This window comes from Rhinoderma darwinii, chromosome 6 (genome assembly GCF_050947455.1).
Source record: "Rhinoderma darwinii isolate aRhiDar2 chromosome 6, aRhiDar2.hap1, whole genome shotgun sequence".
NCBI classification, from domain to species: Eukaryota; Metazoa; Chordata; class Amphibia; order Anura; family Rhinodermatidae; genus Rhinoderma; species Rhinoderma darwinii.
The window spans coordinates 65,188,700-65,208,374 of NC_134692.1; the positions used below are offsets into that span (position 1 = coordinate 65,188,700).

General features: G+C 42.8%; 2 long non-coding RNA genes across 3 annotated transcripts in view; one reads left to right on the top strand and one right to left on the bottom strand.

The window, feature by feature from the left end:
* Nucleotides 1–9,199, bottom strand: part of LOC142655569 (uncharacterized) — a 52,885-nt gene extending 43,686 nt beyond the window's left edge. The window contains exon 1 of one of the 2 annotated variants that reach the window (XR_012849518.1): nucleotides 8,568–9,199. This is a non-coding gene — a long non-coding RNA (uncharacterized LOC142655569). Of the gene's footprint in view, nucleotides 1–8,384; nucleotides 8,496–8,567 lie in introns of those variants that run through there. The other variant, XR_012849519.1, reaches the window with a different exon arrangement.
* Nucleotides 8,763–12,221, top strand: LOC142655568 (uncharacterized). Its single transcript, XR_012849517.1, has 3 exons — nucleotides 8,763–8,872; nucleotides 10,819–10,841; nucleotides 11,912–12,221. It is a non-coding gene; the product is annotated as an uncharacterized LOC142655568 (long non-coding RNA).
* Nucleotides 12,222–19,675: the final 7,454 nt, after the last annotated feature.

The window sequence follows — 19,675 nt, forward strand, 5'->3', positions numbered from 1 at the left end:
TCTTGGTGACTTTCAGGCCATGTGCTCCTTATCTCAGCGATCGGGCCCCCAATGATCACACATATATTTTCCCTATCCTGTCGATAGGGGATGCATGTGTTTTATGGCACAGCCCCTTTAAATGGCCAGGAACAGCTGTTCCTGGCCATTGGAGCAGCGTGTGAGCTGTAAACCCCCCCCTGCCTGCCCCATGAAGTGTCGCCATGTCATGGGTCGGGAAGGGGTTAAGTAATGAAGCGGTCAGGGGCCCTGGTGCAGCTGGGTCCCTTGACTGTGGACTATAAGACGCAAGGACTGCGTCTTATAGTCCGAAAACCATGGTAATATATTTAAAGTCCAAAAAAAAAAACCTTTCCCATTTTTCCTCTGAAGTAATGTAAAAAATAAACAAAATTGGTATCGCTGCATCCGTAAAAGTCCGAACTATTACAATATACCATTATTTAACTCTCATGGTGAACGCCGTAAAAATAAAGCATTTAATACGCCAAAATCCCTGTTTTTGGTCACCTTAGCTTTTTAAAAAATGTAATAAAAAGTAAACAAAAAGTTGTATGTACCAAAAAATGGTACCAACAAAAACTACAGCTCGTCCCACAAAAAATAAGCCCTCATACCGCTCAATCGACCATAAAATACAAAAAGTTATGGCACTCAAAATGTGGTGAAACAAACGTTTGTTTTTTTAATAAATAGTTTTTACTTTGCAAAAGTAGTAAAATATAAAACATTTTTTATAAATTTGGTATCACCTTAATTGTACTAAGTCTCAGAAAAAATGTAAGTTGTAGTTTTTACTGTACGGTGAAAGCCGTAAAAACGAAACCCAAAAAACAATGGAGGAATCGCAACTTTTTCCAATTTCTGCCTACAAAGAATTTTATTTTCCGTTTCCAGGACATTAAATGGTGCTTTAAATGGTGTCACTAGAAACTACAACTCCTCCCGCAAAAAATAAGCCCTCACAGCACTCTACTGATGGAAAAAGAAAAAACTTTATTGCTCTTGGAAAGCAGGGAGGGAAAAACTAAAATAAAAAAGCAAAAAATGGATCAGTCAAGGGTTAATTAATTTCTAATGAAAAAACATTTATGACCACGTGGGGTATTGGCGTACTTGGGAGAAATTGCTTTACAAACGTTTGGGTGCTTTTTCCTCTTTTATCCTTTGTGAAAATGAAAAAATGCAACATTTTAGTAGAAAAAAATGTTGATATTAATTTTCACAGCCTAATTCTAATAAATTCTGCAAAAGACCTGTGGGGTCTAAATACTCACTATACCCCTAGAGAGATTCCTTCAATGGGTGTAGTTTCCCAAATGGGGTCAGTTTTGGGGTTTTTCCACCTTTTTGATACCTCAGGGGCTTTGCGAATGCGTCATGGCAACCGAAAACTATTACAGCTAAATTTGAGCTCCAAAAGCCAAACCGCGGTCCTTCCCTTCTGAGCTCTGCCATGGGTACAAACAGCAGTTTATTACCATATTTTGCATATTGCCGTAATCATGAGAAAATGCTTTACAAATTTTGTTGGTTTCATTCTCCTTTGTTCATTGTAAAAATTAAACATTTCTATGTTTTTTCAGAAAAAAAGTAGATTTTAAGTTTCACGGTCTAATTTCACTAAATTCAGCAAAAAACCTGTGGGGTCAAAATGCTAACTATACCCCTATAAAATTCCTTGAGGGGTGTAATTTCCAAAATCGGGTCACTTTTGAGGGGTTTCCACTGTTTTGGTTCCTCCAGGGCATTGCAAACGGAACATGGCACTGAAAACCAATCCAGCAAAATCTGCGCTCCAAAATCCAAATGGCGCTCCTTCCCTTCTGAGCCCTGTCGTGGGTCCAAAAAGCAGTTTATTACCACATATGGGGTATTGCCATAATCGAAAGAAATAGCTTTACAAGTTTTGGGGTACATTTTATTCTTTATTCCTTGTAAAAATTACAAATTTCTATGTTTTTTCAGAAAAATTAGATTTTCATTTTCACAGACTAATTCCAATAAATTTAGCAAAAGACCTGTGGGATCAAGGTGCTAACTATACCCCTAGATAAATTCCTTGAGGTGTGTAGTTTCCAAAACAGTGTCACTTTTGGGGAGTTTCCACTGTTTTGGCACAAGACCTCTTTAAACCTGACATGTTGCCCAAAATATATTCTAAAAAAAAGGAGGCCCCAAAATCCTCTAGGTGCTCCTTTGCTTCTGAGGCCTGTGTTTTAGTCCATTAGCACACTAGGGCTACATGTGGAATATTTCTAAAAACTGCAGAATCTGGGCAATAAATATTGAGTTGCGTTTCTCTGGTAAAACCTTCTGTGTTACAGAAAAAAATGTATTACAAATTAATTTCGGCCAAAAATAAATAAATTTGTACATTTCCCCTCTACTTTGCTTTACATCATGTGAAATGCCTAAAGGGTTAAGAAACTTTCTGAATGCTGTTTTGAATAATTTGAGGGGTGCAGTTTTTAAAAAGCGGTGATTTATGGGGTCTATCTAGTATGTAAGGCCCTCAAAGCCACTTCAGAACTGAACTGGTCCTTGAAAAATAACCTTTTGAAATTTTCTTGAAAATGTGAGAAATTGCTGCTAAAGTTCTAAGCCTTGTAACGGTCCTAGAAAAAGAAAAGGATGTTCAAAAATCGATGCAAACATAAAGTAGACATATGGAATACGTGAAATAGTAATTATTTTGTGTGGCATTACTATCTGTTTTACAAGCAGATACATTTAAAAGTAGAAAAATCATATTTTTTGCAAATTTTCATACATTTTTGGTGATTTTCACAAATAAGCAATGAATTTATTGACCAAATGTTTCCACTAACATAAAGTACAATGTGTCATGAGAAAACGTTCTCAGAATCGCTTGCATAGGTAAAAGCAATCTGGTGTTATTACCACATAAAATGACACGTCAGATTTGAAAAATATGGGGCTGGTCCTGAAGGCCAAAATAATCTCGGTCCTGAAAGGTTTAAAAAAATGTGGCTTTGCTGTGATTTGCTGCGGTTTTTACAGGTTAAACAGTAAAATAAATGTGTTTCAATTGTAAATGGAAACTGCATTGCAGACTGCTAGTGATATTTGATGTGTGTTTTACCGTATGGTCAAAAACATTTCATCTAAATGCACCCAAATAAGGATCAGAGACAGACAAAATACAGGAGCATTTGAAGGTCCGTACGAGTTCACACGTCACGGTCAAAATTAATTTTTTGCCGCAACCGAGGCAAAGTCGCGCTGTTTTACCACGATTTTTAGCGCGACAAGAAAATGCATTTTGACCGCAACGTATGAAACCAGCCTTACAGCCACAACACCCAGACCTCCTGTAGATCTAATGAACAAGAATTAGATCAGAAAGCACTGGGTCCACAAAATGACCCTAACACAGGAAATGATAGATTAAAAGGAGTAGCGGAGAGGTGACAGAGAGGAAGAGATTTCTATGTTTCCTAAGGCCAGGTTCACACATAGCGTAAACACTGTGGAATTTCCGTAATGGAATTCTGTGTGGAAACTCTGCAGCATTTACAGTAGAAGCAAAGTGGATGAGATTTTGAAAATCTCATGTACACGTTGCAGAAATAAAACGCAGCAAAAACGTTAAATGTGGTGCCGTCTTCCAGACGGAATATGCTGCGGGCTCCAGGTCAGATATGCTGAGTAATTTTACAGAGCGTATCTGACCCGTGGGAACCCGACCTAAATCCCACCTATCAAACTAGTCACTGATTTACTCCATTGATCTATCCACTAATGAATATTGCCACCTTACGCATTTCAGCATTCTAGTATATTATAGATGGCATCATCTGGAATACAGTTCAAATTACAAAGAAAACACATGCGGTTTTCAGATGTTTTTTTAATGCGGTTCTAACCTGCACCTCACCTGCAACATCTTATTACACACTACGGCTTTATTCACACAAACGTGTTTATCATTAGTGTGCTGTCCGTTTTAACAATAGAGCACACTGAGTCATACAATGCAATGGGGCTAGCTGTAGTGTGCCCCAAACCCACCCATGTATATATGTTAAGCACCTAATGTTATGTTATGTATTGCAACGGTCTTTGTATAAGGAGAACAGGTTCTCAGGTTCTCTTCCATAGAGTACTATATCTTTTGTACGAACGGGACTACAAAAAAAAAAAATGGGAGGAGACTAGTCTAAAAAATATATTTTATGTTAGAGTGACCGTCGGTGAGTGATGTAAGAGAGAGACAGAAAGAGTGATGTGTGTGGGATAAGCAGGAGAGGGAGAAATAAAAAGTCTGTACAGAGTGGGTGGATTTGCTGAGAGGGACGTGAGCCGCTGTTGGATTGCCGGGCGTGGCGAGAGCTGCCAGATTAGATAGCCGGACAAGGCGAGAGCTGCCAGATTGTATAGTCGGGCAGGGTGAGAGCAACCAGATTGGATAGCCCGGCAAGGCGAGAGCTGCCCGAATGGATAGCTGGGCAGGGTGAGAGCTGTCAGTTGGGATTGCCAGGTAGGATGTAAACTACCAAGTGACTAATCCACCAAAAAGACTTTGTATTGTGTGAAATGCGTCAACATATTGCTAGGCTGCATGGCGTATCGCAAGCTCAGCACTTCATATGACAAAGATCCCCTGCACCACAAGTTTAACTTGAGACTGAACCATTATCCAACATGATGTGCCGTTCTCACTAGTTATACCAGAAACCGCCAAGTGTAGTGCGTATTTATTAGGGACTGTTCACATCAGCGTTGGCTTTACGTTGAGGGGTTCCGTCTGAGGTTTCCATCGTGGAACCCCTCATCAGAAAGTCAAGCGGAAACCTGCCGGAACGGTGACAAAAACGGAAACCATTAGCAATGTTTCCATCACCATTGATATCAAAGGTGATAAAAATGGAAGCTAAGGTTTCCGTTTGACTTTCCGTTGAGGGGTTCACCCAACGGAAGCCTCCGACGGAACCCCTCAACGGAAAGCCTGTGAACAGGCCCTAAGTGAAACCTTCAAGCTTATGTACCAAATATTATAACCGTGAAGATTGTGCCTCTGTTGGAGTAAAGTTCTGTTCTGCCTCTTATACCTGTGTCTGGAGTTCATTTCCTCTGTGGGGCACTTACCATCCTAAACCCCCTACCACCAGTTACATTTTGGCGTTATGAACAGGATCGAATCATAGGAATTGCGCAGGTACTAACCTGGGAAGAACAAATGGACTGTAAGTGGTCTGAGGAGACCGTAACTAAATCTAACAGAAATAAAATGCAGCTGGATTGGGTTCTAGTGACATTAGCCCCAAGCATTGTGAAATTGTGTACAGAGAGACCCCGGAAGAGCTGGTCTTCACAAGTATGCCAGAAGCCTCGAGATAGGGGTAGGGGCCTCCTAATCAAGGAGGAAGTTGAAAATACTGAGGAGCAACGAGGGGAGTGGTATTTAGGCTCCGTGCTCAGTCAGCCTGACGTTAGGGCCACAGAGTTCCGGCAACTCGCACTATAATATGGTTAAGGGATATGATGTCATCAAAGTGGACGATACCATGAAAGAGATCTTCGTACAGTAGACTATCAAATGGGGGATAACGCCTGCAGCGTTTCTGGATTGGATAGTCAGGTAGGACGAGAGCTGGCAATTGGGATTGCCAGATAGGGCGCAAGCTACCATGTGACTGATCCACCCGACTTTATATTGCTATGCTAAATGGCATATCGCCAGCCCAGCACTTCATAGGACAGAACAAAGATCCCCTACACCACAAGTTTATCTAGAGACTGAACCAGTAGCCAACACAATCTCCCGTTCTCTCCAGTTATATCAGAAACCGCCAAGTATAGCGCCTATTTATTAGTGAAACCGTCAAGTTTATGTACCAAATACTGTAACTGTGAAGATTGTGCCTGAATCCGCATCTTATTTCTGTCATCTGAAGTTCTTGCTGCACCATTTCCTCTGCGCGGCGGTTACTATCCTAATCCCCCTCCCACCTGTTACATATTCACAAATCTGTTTTTTTTTTTCACGGATCGTGTGTTCGGTGCAGGAAACTTACAACATGTCCTATCCTGGACCGTTTATGTGGATCAGACTCAAGTCTATTTATGCATGAAAAAACAAACACCATGCGGATGACATCTATGGGCTGTCTGTTTTTCACGGATCAGTTGTTAAAGAGGCTCTGTCACCACATTATAAGTGGCCTATATTGTACATAATGTGATCGGCGCCGTAATGTAGGTAACAGCAGTGTTTTTTATTTAGAAAAACAATCTATTTTCACCAAGTTATGACCTATATTAAATTTATGCTACTGACTTTCTTAATAGACAACTGGGCGTGTTTATACTTTTGACCAAGTGGGCGTTGTGGACAGGAATGACGCTGACCAATCAGCGCCATACACTTCTTTCCATTCATTTACTCAGCACATAGTGATCTTACTAGATCATGATGTGCAGTCACATACACACACACTAACGTTACTGAAGTGTCTTGAGTTAATAGACATCACTTCCAGAGAGGACGCGATGTCTATTCACAATCCCGACACTTCGCTAACATTTGTTTGGGACTTACAGCACAGCAAGCATAATCTCGCGAGATCACGCTGCAAGCTGTCATTTACAGCGAGATCACGCTTGCTGTGCTGTAAGTCCCACACAAACGTTAGCGAAGTATCGGGATTGTGAATAGACATCACGTCCTAGCTGGAGGTGATGTCTATTCACTGTCAGGACACTTCAGTAACGTTAATGTGAGAGTAAGTGACAGCACATAGTGAACAATGCAGGATCACTATGTGCTGATTACATAAATGGAGAGAAGTGTATGACGCTGATTGGTCACTGATTGATCAACGTCACACACTTCTGTACAACGCACACTTGGTGCAAAGTAAAAACACGCCCTGTTGGGCATTAAGAAAGTCATTAGCATAAATCTAAAATCGCTCATAACTTGGTGAAAATAGATAGTTTTTCTAAATAAAAACCACTGCTGTTATCTACATTACAGCACCGATCACATTATGTAGGAGACAGGGCACTTATAATGTGGTGACAGAGCCTCTTTAACCCCTTGCTGACATTTGACGTATCCATACGCCAAAGTCGGGTAGAGGAAGTATGGAACGGGCTCACGGAGTGAACCCGCTCCATACGATGCGGGTGTCGGCTGTTTGTTACAGCTGACACTTCAGAGTAACGAGCGGCATCGCGCTTGAGCGCGATCCTGCTAGTTTAACTCGTTAAATGCTGCGGTCAATAGCGACCGCAGCATTTAAATCGTTAGAAAGAGGGGGGCAACCCCCTCTAACAGCTCATCGCGCCCCCCGCAACGCAATCGTGAAGTCCCCCAGGTCCGCCATCTTTGTGCATCTATTAAGCGCTGCCTCCGGCAGGGCTTAATATGTTCTTGTCAGAATCACGATATACTGCAATACATTAGTATTGCAGTATATCGTGCAAGCGATCGTTTAAGTCCCCTAGGGGGACTAATAAAAAAAGTAAAGATTTGTTAAATAAAGTTGTTTTTTTGTGTAAAAAAATAAATAAAAAAATTAAAAGTTAAAAACCTTTTCCCATTTTCCCCCTAGAGCATAGTAAAAAAATTAATAAATAAACATAATTGGTATCGCCGCATCCGTAAAAGTCTGAACTATTACATTATATTGTTATTTAACCCGCACGGTGAACGACGTAAAAAAAAAAAATTCTAAACGCCAGAATCTCTATTTTTTTGGTCACCTCATCTCCCACAAAAAATGAAATAAAAAGTGATCAAACCGTCGCATGTACCCCAAAATGGTATCATTAAAAACTACAGCTTTGTGGCGACACAAAATAAATTTTCTTTTTTACACTTAGATTTTTCCTTGTAAAAGTAGTAAAATATAGAAAAAACTATATATATTTGGTATCGCTGTAATCGTATTGACCCACAGAATAAAGTTAACATGTTGTTTTAATTGCACTGTGAATTCCGTAAAAACGGCGCACAAAAAAACATGGAGGAATCGCTGTTTTTTTCATTTTCTACCCCACAAATAATTTTTTCCCATTTCCTAGTACATTATACAGTAAAATAAATGGTGCTACAAAAAAACTACAACTCGTCCCGCAAAAATCAAGCCCTCCTAGTGCTATATTGACGGAAAAATAAAGACGGTATGGCTTTTGGAAGGTGGGGAGGAAAAATGAAAATAAAAATCTGAAAAAGGCTCGGGCAGGAAGGGGTTAAATATATACAGGGGAAAAGAAGTGAAACCAGAGAGCGCCCGCAGAGGATAAAGTCATAGCTGGGAAACAGTTGACACATGAAAACCACACGGACGTTCATATCGACGAAAACCAATTTTTTGTAATGCAAATTGGACGCGCTCCTGTGAATAACAGACCTCACAGAAATGTCAGGAGTATCCTGGCTGGTTGATATGGGTAACACTATCACTCGCACTAGTTCTTGGAACTTTTCCTCATTAGTTTTACTTCTTGTGTAAGGGTCCATTCACAAGTTGCAGTTGAGGTGTGGTTAGAACCGCATAAACTACACGCATCTGTAAACCGCAGATTTGGCGCACCTTTCAATCCGGGTCTAACTGCGCCCTACGTGTGAATGGACCCTAGCAGAAGCGTCATGGCAGAGCACAGTGATTAGAACGGACTCCGTAGAACCCTCAGCGCGGCGTGCTGACGTCACTGGCGAGTTCCTATTTCCGCATCGAGCGCGCTGCACTTCAGTCACTGCGGTTCTGGTGAGGGAGAAGCAGGTGAGGGGCGATGTGTATGGCGGGAGGATAGTAGCATGTGCATAGCGGCCTCTGGATATAGCTGCAACTGACTGCGTTATTTTCTTGTAGGCTGAGCCGTCGTCATGAGAGCTAAGGTAAGAACGTACGTCCGGTGGCATCTGACTGCTTCAGAGTGTGCGTGTTCCGCTGTCCTTATGAGACAGGCCGTAATATGGAGGCACGGCAGGCGGGCGAGCTGAGGAAGGAGACCTGGAGCGTGTCCTGTGCAGAGACATTATGTCTTCTTCATAAGACCCTCTCTGTGGTGCAGGGTGGTTGGCACGTGCTGATAGGTGGCGCCCCCTGTCGATTCCCCTCCAGTGACTATTCTGCAACTTCGTGTCTATCACCGTGTGCTCTCAGGCCGGCACTACCATAGACCGCTGCTCCGGGTGCAATAAGGCCGGATGTACAGGGGGCCATTATACAGTCACCTGTAAAAGCCTTCAACTGGGGCTAAACCATTTTTCACTCCTGCGCGGGATAAGGTGCTAGATCTTTGGGGGCCCAGCAGCTGGAACCCGCACTGGCTGCCAGGTGGTGGTGGGGCATGTGCCCTTCTACTTAATTCAGAGTCTATATAGTGCACACGGGAACAGCACTATAGGATCTGCGGTTGGCTTAGTCAGTGACAGGCTGCTCCATTCATACTACTAACGGCTGGGAGGGAACAGGTTTCCCTGTTCTGGATATTGGTGGGGGTCCCAGTGGTTAGATCCCCACTGATCTCGCATGTATCTCCTATCCAGTGGGTAGTTGGAAAAAATGCTCTAGCCTGAATACCCCTTTAAAAGGGTTGTTCCCATCTCGTTTAGTGCTTGCGTATTGCTAGGCTATGCCATCACTTTCTGATCCGTGGGGTTTTGACCACTAAACCCCAACAATCCTCAATATGAAGGGGTCCCAGCACTGATTTAGTTCTGCAGTCCCTCCATTCTGAGGATCGGTGCACCGTGAGTGTGGTGTAATATTAGCCATACAACCTATATGGTTATCTTTATGAGCGTCGTGTAGATTCGGTCTACAACCTGTGGCACTGCAGCTGTTGTGAAACTACAATAACCAGCATGCCCTAGCTGCCTTTGGCTGTCAGGGCATGCTGGGAGTTGTAGTGTTATAACTGCTGGAGTGCGGAAGGTTGCTGACTACTGCTGTAGGTACTCCATGTGAACTTGGGGAAATTGTCATTGTTTTTCCGTGAAGTGTCCTATCTGTTAAATGTTTTTCCCACAAGGTTTTCCTTGTATGCATTTTTTTAGGAGCATCTCACCTCGCAGTGAAAAAAAATAAACCTGAATATCCCAGCAGCCCATTGTGGTAGTAACACTCCTGCTCCTACTTGTAACTTGCGTAGTCATAAGATGTAAGAGGGCGCATGGCGTGTGCAGCTCTCTGGGTCATGGCTCCGGCGCTGGGTCTTGAATTTTAAAGGTGTTTTTCCATCAGGTACATTTATGACATATCCACAGGATATGCGATAGATGTGGGTCCCACCTATCTTTAGAACGGGCCACACTAAGCCCCGTTTTACTGCTCTCTGCCCCGGCTGATGTGTTATTCCTGACCATGAATAAGAGAACCGCGTAGCTCGCATGCTACGCAGTTTCCGTAGCTGCCATTCGCTACTATGGGATTTATGAATAAAGCGTAGCTTAGCTTCTTCATGGTCTGGAATCACACGCATCAGCTGGAGTACAGGGAGGTAGAATGGGGTTTAGGGGACCCTGTTCAACCAACAGATGCGGGTCCCACCTCTGGGACCCGCACCTATCTGACGTTTGATATGCCATAAATGTCCCTGATGGGGAATCCCCTTTTAAGTCTTTTTGGATACACAATACTGCAGCTTGGACTGGGTGGTAATGCCCAAGTATTCATTCACCAAGTTTTCGCATTTCTGCAGAACTGTTATCGGATGGTAATACTGCAGTCCGCTATAATTTCTGTATAATCTCCCCTGAAAATCTCTGCTTTATATCTAGACGCAAATGTGTATTTTGAACGTTTTGCTTGCGCTAATAGTTTTTTCTTTTGCTTGCAGTGGCGTAAGAAGAGAATGCGCAGGTAAGAATTAACTCCGTTGCCAGTCCTCACTATGGGTCCGGCACGTTGGTGTTCGGGTACTAATCAGTCTCAACCGGCAGGGATAATACGCTGAGTTCGTACAAAAGGAATCACACCACACAAAGTCTGGTATAAAGCTCCTCACTCAGCATCAGGAGAGGCGTCACTGATTTATTACACACATTTGTTCTATATCCCCTTTCTCCTGGGGGTGGGTACATGTTATCACACTTTTATAAAAGCACGTATCACTGTAAGCCTCTTGTTACTTTGTGTCATCCTTGGATAGGTTCACCCTTATCTGGTCCTTTAGATATGTCTTCATAGTTCATAGTTCGTTCATACCAGGAAGTGACTTGTTATTTTATTAGTGCGTAGTCCCTGTTCAGGGGCCATCTTGCCACGTATACTTATCTAATCCTATTACTATTGCTTCATCACAATTATGTACACAACTCTATAGTCTATATTTTATTAAAGAAAGAAAATTATTATAAACATTAACTTCTGTCCACTCCATCCTTCACATTGGCACAAAGCCAGTCTGGCTGCTTTATTTATGGATCTCTACAGCCTCTGCACTACTTCCGTACATAGAGTTTACTTCTTGGCACTTTTTTTGTGTCTTGTTTTATACAGAATACGATGGGGGGACGGGGACTCTGAGTGGGGTACAGTAGAGTGCTGATGCAACTATATGGCAGACCTGTTACAGCTGTGTACAATATAAGGCTGTAATACACTTCCACCTAAAATGACGTTTAATCATTTGTCCGCATTAGCCAACCCCTTTCATTTGCCCTAGCTAAGCTTTTTATACGCCCTTCTTCAGACTAGACTCTTTACTGTGCCCCCCCCCCCCCCACCACCTTCCCTCTTATCTATTTCCAATCATGGCTTCAAATACCCAAAACCTGCACTTCATGAACGAGCCTTATCCAATGCTCTGGGTAGCGTGGCATTCTAACCAGGGTAGTTCATTACCATTATAAACCTTACTAGATCGCGTTCTAGCATCTTGGGAGATCGCATGTTTGAATGTGATTTATTTCTAACATTTGTTTTCTTAGGCTGAAACGTAAGAGGAGAAAAATGAGGCAGAGGTCCAAGTAGAGGCCACAGAGCAGCTGTTCTGGGACGTTCCAGTAAAGAGCAGCGGACAAGCCTTCTGTACCAATAGTAGTTCACCCTGAGATCCCGCTTTTCTTCAGGAACCCCCTCTTGGACACGTTGCTCTTCTGACCATCTGCTTCCTTCATATGCTTTCTGCTTTAGTGCTAATTACTAAACAGAGTTGAACATATGGTAGTGTTTGTTTTTTCTTCTAACTTGTAGAATTATCCTTTTATATATAAAGATTTTCAAATGTATACCCTAAAACAGTTGTGTGTGTTTTTTTTTTTTTTTTTTCTTCTTTTAGTCTTCTACACTTGCTATGTTGGCATAGTGCTGTTGTGGTTATGAGAAATACTTTAATGTGGCACTAAATTTCCTCTTGGATGTCCTGAATTGTCCAAGTTCCTTAGGACTAGAATCTTCTAGTGTTTGTATGTGCATACTTCTATTTCATATGTCTAAATATTACGCCTCCACATAAAACAATGCCCAGTTTATGGAATATTCATCTTGACTAAATCCTGGAAATGAGAATGGGGCCATATCTACAATCCATAGTATGTGGACACCTCCTAATCTAATTCAGGTGTTTCAGCTACACCCAAAGAAAAAGGTGGATAAAATCAAATACAAGTATAATAATTACTTAGACTGCAATTTAATATTTTGGAAAACGTAAAACACAATAGTGGGTGGATTTATTCATAGCTGGAGTAGGTTTTATTTTCTGGTGCACAAACAGCCAGAGGTTGACCTAATTTAATAAGCTGTATGGCTCTTTAATGCCTTCACGCTGCCAATATGTAGATTCACGTCGTACCTCCATATGCCCCATGCAGCCAGGAAGTGAATCTACAGACCTCTGCTTGTGCCAGCGTAGCGCTGAGGAGAGCGCTTGGATGCCGGCGGTGTAAGTGTCCCCGAATCCCTAGCAACTTGCTCTCTGACCGCCGAATCCATTGGTTTGGCTTCTGAGCATGTTCTCACCATGATTAACCCCTTAATGACAAGTGATGGATATAAGTCACCAGCAGGTGCTAGTTCCCGCCAGTGTACCTGCGAGATCAGCGGCAGGAGCACGGCTGTTTCACACAGCTCACTTTAGTCCGGGTTCCCACGGAGCGGATATGTTGCATAAAAATCACACAGCATGTCGTATCTGGAACCCATAGTACATTCCGTCAAAAAAATCGCAACACACGTGCGGTTTTTCGAACAGGATTTCTGCTGCTCAAGGCAGACGTTCTGACGTCTGCACCGGCTTCCATGGATGAAGTTGCAGGGCATGTGACGCTGCAGCGGTCACATGGGATGCAACATTATCCCAGGAGGCTGGACTGCAGGAAGGAGAAGGGCGTTCTGGGTAAGTTCGAGAGATATATATATATATATATATATATATTTATTTATTTTTCCATAGTCGCTGCAAATACGCCACACAAATCGCAGCAGTTGACTTTCTGTTGCAGGTTTTGCATCCCTATTGAATTCAAAGGGGAGAACCCTCAACGGAAAATAAATCAACAAAAACGCAGCATATATTGACGTGCTGCGGATTTAAATTCCACACCGCAGGTCAATTAACATTGAGGTTTTTTTCCCCCGCAGCGTGGGCATAAGAATTTCTAAATCTCATCCACTTTGCTGATACTGTAAATGCTGCGGGTTTTCCCGCACAGAATTCCGTTGCAGAAGTTCTCTAGCGTTAACGCTACATGTGGCTGTGCACAAAGCGAGGTTTCGTGTGGTGTGTGGAGAAACTCAAGTTACCCACCCCTCAACCCCATCGAACATCTTTGGGATGAATGTGAATGCTGATTGCAAGCCAGGCTCACTCATCCAACATCAGTGTCTGACCTCACAAATGCTCTTCTGGATGAATGTGAAAATTTCCCATCGTTTTCCAAAAATCTTGCAACAAGCCTTCTCAGAAGAGTGGAGACTGTTAGGGTATGTTCACACGGCGGGGGTCCGTAACGGCTGAAATTACGGGGATGTTTCAGCCTGAAAACATCCCCGTAAATTCAGCCGTACCGGCATGTGCAGGCGCTTGAACGCCGCGTCAATTACGGCCGTAATTAGCGCTGCTATTCATTGGAGTCAATGAATAGCGGCTCCAATTACGGCCAAAGAAGTGACAGGTCACTTCTTTGACGCGGGCGTCTATTTACGCGCCGTCATTTGACAGCGGCGCGTAAATTTACGCCTCGTGTGAACAGACAAACGTCTGCCCATTGCTTTCAATGGGCAGATGTTTGTCAGCGCTATTGAGGCGCTATTTTCAGACGTAATTCGGGGCCAAAACGCCCGAATTACGTCCGTAAATAGGCCGTGTGAACATACCCTTACAGCAGAAGGCGGCCAAACTCAACGAACACCCATGGTTTTGGAATGTGATGCACAACAAGTGTGATGGTCAGGTGTCCACATACTTTTGGCCATATAGTATACAAGTGGTGGGGAATCATTTTTTTTTTTTTCCTCTCCTCTACCGAGGGCAATTTGTATATTTCTAACATCATTCGTGGGCCATACAAAATTATCAACTTAAAAATGAGCCTGCTATATATGGTCAAACGTCTAATTTACTCCTGATGTGATGGCTGTAACTGCTGCTCTGTGGTGAGGCGTGTGATGTTAGCCGGTATTGATGATGATGTGTCGGTCTGGCGGGAGCGCAGTCTTTAAGTTTTAAAAAGAACTTGCAGCAGTATGTTGTTCCGACTTATTTTAAGGGGATTTTCCATCAGGGACATTTATAACCTATCCGCAGGATATCCCACAAATCTCAGATAGATGCACCTATCTCTTGAACGGGGCCCCCTAAACCCCCGTCCTACCTCTGTGTTTTTGCTGATTTCTGACCATGAAGAATGAAACAGCGTAGCTCGCTGCACTGTTTCCGTAACCCCCATAGTAGTGAATAGCAGTTATGGAAGCAGAGCAGCATGCGAGTTACGCTGTTTCCATAACTACTATTCAGATCTAAGCGAGCTATGCGGTTTCCTTTTATGGTCGGAAATCACAAGCTTCAGTACAACACATAGAGGTAGAACAGTGTATAGGGGCCCCGTTCTAGAGATAGGTGTGGGTCCCAGAGGTGGGACCTGCATCTATCGGATACTTATGACATATCCTGTGGCTATATCATAAATGTCCTTGATAAAAATAAAAAAAAACCTTTAAGTCACTTGGACCTCACATAACCATACACAGAAGAAAAAAGAGCTTTTAAGCCAATTTATATAAAAAATATAATTTTATTGAACACGTATAACAAACCATGTTTAAAATCTATGACGACAAGACCCTAGTATGAACAGCGCAGCTGAAAATCACAGATGCTGGATGTGCTATATGGGTATATAGGCTGCATTATAACATTTTGACCCCAAGGGGAATTATCCCAATCTTAATCAATATACCTCAACACCATGTTCAGTGACTATAAGGAAGAGGGGAAATGGAATAAAGTGACAGTGCTACAACATAATATTAATGGCAGCAGTCTTACCCATAGCAGCAAAAGGGAAAGTAATTGTCAGTGCTCGCTCCTCCACATGAACCCCAACGCGCGTTTCACTACAGGTGCTTCCTCAGGGGGAATGTGAGTGTGTGTGTGTGTGTCCTGACCGTAACAGCCCTTTAAATAGCCCATGGAGAGTTTTTACTCATGTGATGAGTAATGGCGCATCGCCAATGGTGCGGCCGGAAGCGAGGCAAGCCCCACTTCCGGCTCCGGACACTGTAGCGCACATCCGGATTCCCGACGCGTAACGGGAGTTCCGGACATGCGCAAGTGCGCCTTTGTAGAGGGAGAGCGTCGCCGCCAGCAGCCACATCGGACATGCGCACCACATCACTGAAGAGTTGCCGATACTGTAAGTAAAAGAAATATGTACTATAATGTTTACATTTTATGTATCCAGATCGCACTAAGGATTTGAGTGGCCATTATAGACCCCAATCTCTATAACTATGTTTCTAAAATGATCGTATATTATTAGTGTGTGTTGGTTAACTATTGGAACCCATATTGTAATACAGCTGATCATATGTCAGTATGTTTAGAGGATACTTCTCAATACAATTGAGATTACGTCTATACGAAAATAATTGTGTATAATAGAGATGTATGTAAAATGAAAAAATAAATAAAAGAGGGAATAATAATAAAAATGGAATAATAGTGAAAAAATGAAGTGAATGAAGTACTACAAGAAAAGAAACAAACAAAAAAAGTGTGTGACATAAAACACAAACCAAAATATAAATGTGTAACACTGAGACAAACAATACATACATTAAGGGGTACCTAATGACCCAATATAGAAAAACACACAAATTAATAGTAGATTACTAATTTTATAAAACATTTTTTGTCTGTGATGACCGTGATAAAAATTTGTATGCAGCAATACAAGAGGTTTTTTTTTATACAACATCATATTGCTATTATAAAGGGACATGCTAAACAAAGCTAGTCATTTATAACAGGTGATACAAAACAGAAATTAAAGGAACAGTGTCATCACAAATTATTTTTTTATATGTTAAAGATGTTAGTGCTTTATTAAAAACGTTTATATTCGTTTGTGTTTTACTTTTTCTTATTTTTACACTTTTTCTTCCCTATGGGGGCTGCCATTTTTTGTTCCATTTCTGTCTGTGTCGATTAACGACACATACAGACATGGAATACGGCAGCCACAGTCCCATAGGGACTGCGAACGGCTCCCGTCCCATTGACTTCAGTGTACGGCGTCTGTGTGGGAACTGCGCATGCGCCGCTCCCACACAGTCCAATTCGAAATTGGCGCCGTCCGGCGCCATTTTCCTGTGGATCGGAAGTCGCGGCCGGACAGTAATATTACTACTTCCGGTCGCGGCTTCCGGATTTGTGCACTTGGACCAGCGGCAGCAAACGGAGCGGACGGGCCGGAGGGAGCCGCGGCGGCAGGAGCAGGTAAGAGATTTCAATGTATGTTCGTGTTTGTGTGTGTTTACTACTGTATGTAAACCTACTACACTGTGTGTTAGCTCAAAAAATGGCGACACACAGTGTAGGAGGTTACACCGTTCAAACCCCTCGTTTATCCCGGCACTAGCCAGGATAAAGGAGGGGGGGATGCTGAGAGCTCACTAGAGCGAGGGCTTTTAACCCAATGTTGCAATGCTGCAATTTTGGGAATAGCTCCATCTAGTGACCAAAAATGGGTAGTATTAGAAATTAGAATTAATTTATAATATTTCCTGACTATTTCCTGACTCGTGAAAAAAATAAAAAAAATTTGAACAATGTTTAATCACCCACACACTAAATGTTTAATTTTTAAAAAAAAACCATGTTTTTCTGGCAACACATTCCCTTTAAATAATAATGCATCAAAAAAAGAGGGGAAGGAAAGGGGAAATAGAAGGGAAAGTAGGGGGTGTGGACGGAGCCAAGGAGGGAATGACGCAGCGGTCAGAGTGAGGTCGGGGCGTGCTGTAACAGGAGTAGACCAGTCTAGTTACCTGACCTCACGTCACTGATGTGAGGTCAGATGACTGGACTGTGCCGGTCTGGGAGTGGACCAGTCCGGTCAGGTGACCGGACTGGTCCACCCTTGGGCCGGCATGCACTGACTTCACTCAGACCGCCGCTGCCATACTTGGCTCCGTCCGCCCTTCTCCTGCACCTAAATGTGAGTGAGTAGGGCGGACGGACACAAGGCCGGAATGACACAGTGCTCAGAGTGAGGTTGAGGCGTGCTGTGACAGGAGTGGACCAGTCCAGTCACCTGACCTCACATCACTGACGTGAGGTCAGATTTCTGGACTGTGCCCAAATACACTGCGTGTGCACATACCCTAAGACGGTTTTTCCTGACGTTAGAAGCCTCCTTCAAGAAATATACAATCCCACATTTAATTATTGGTTTCTATTAAGGTTTAATAACATCTCTCCATGAGTACTTTTAACCCTTTCTCTGGAACAGCGACATCATGGCAGGAGTAAATGTTTGTTACCAAAGCCAAAACTGTTAGGTATGTGGACACACAAAATCAAAAGGGAAAACAGCTGATTTTCAGCCGTTTTTAAAGCAAACTCGCGTTTTTCGTTGCGTTTTTTTTGGAGCTGTTTTTCTATAGAGTCAATGAAAAACTGCTCCAGAAACGCCTCAAGAAGTGACATGCACTTCTTTTTCGGGGCCGTTTTTCAAAACGGCCATATAAAAAAAACGGCCCGTCGGAACAGAACTGTGAGTGACGGGACCGGGGGAATGACCTGAAAAGTGCATGTGGAGAAAGAAGTATACCTACTCCTCCACCCTGCCTGTTCTCAGGTCTGGGGCATGAGAGAAGTGGAGACCACCATAAGATAGAGCAGCAGGGGAAGCAGTGTCAGACAGGTGTAGCCATGTTTCTGTAAGAGTCAGAAGGTTGAGAGAGTTAGAAAGGAATAAGTCATGAATAAAAGTGAGTTTGTTGCACACGGACCGAGAGTTCCAGAGAAAGTTAAAAGAGACAGGAGAAGACACAAGGAATGGCAAGAAGATTTGCAGGGTTTCTATGTGTGACAGGTAAGTGGTTGAGCTTGGCAGAAGAAAAGAGAGGACCAGGGTTGGGAGAGATGTCCCCTGCAGCTAGTAGCAGGAGAATGCAGAGACAGCAGATGGTTATGTGATTTATGAGAGTGATTTTTATGTTGAGCAGTGGGATGAGATGGGTTAAGGTGATTGAGGAAAGTGAATAGTGCATGGGAGCTGTACATGGGCGAGGCAAGGAGAGAGTGACTGATGTGGACTGTTTTTTGGCAAGGCTTAAATGGGCGATAGGATTGTAAACCAAGAGCAGCTATAATGCTGAGAGCGGTAGCAAACATGTTTGTTTGTAAACTGATAGTTAGAAATCTAATAATTAGAGCGTGTGATAGTTTGTTTGATTTGGTAATGCAGCTTACCTGTCGCTGACCCTGTGCAACTGCCATGTATAACTGCCAGGACACTTTGACAGTATGACTCTTACACAGAGATGACTTCTGCCTTCGTGCACGAGTGCCTTCCCCATATGCTACATCTAAATTTATAGGGGAGTAGATGCTCAGATCTTGGCCTAATTAAGCTCGTTCAGCTATTAATCAAATCAACTAGACACATGAGGTGAAAAGCTCTGCAGAGATAAACAAATAAACTAGCTGGTCTGGAGGAAGCATAAAACTTAATGACGATCAAACACTTTGACAAAAGTTAGAGATAACAGGCTATATAGCAAGACAGGAAAGCAGAGTTATATACCATCAAATACAAGTTTCAGCATTTTGAAATGCAGGTACAGCACAGATGTAGTTCATGCAGGAATGGAAAGGATTATATACCTGTATGAAGAGAAGAGAGATGGATGTTAGATCTGTGCCATGTATAACTGCCAGGACACTTTGACAGTATGACACTTAGACAGAGATGACTTCTGCCTTCGTGCCCCCCTGCACATATATGAGCTTGTTGGACATCCCATTCCAAAGCCATGGGCGTTAATATGGAGTTGGGCCTCTTCTGGCAGCATTAACAGCCTCCATCCTTCTGGGAACCCTTTCCAGAAGATTTCTGGAGTGTGTGTGAATTTGTGTTCGAGCTCCTCAGCACCAAACTAGTCAAACCATGTCTTTATGTACCTTGCTTTGTGCAGAGGGGCTAGAACAGGGAAGGAAATTCCCCAAAGTTGGAGGAAATACA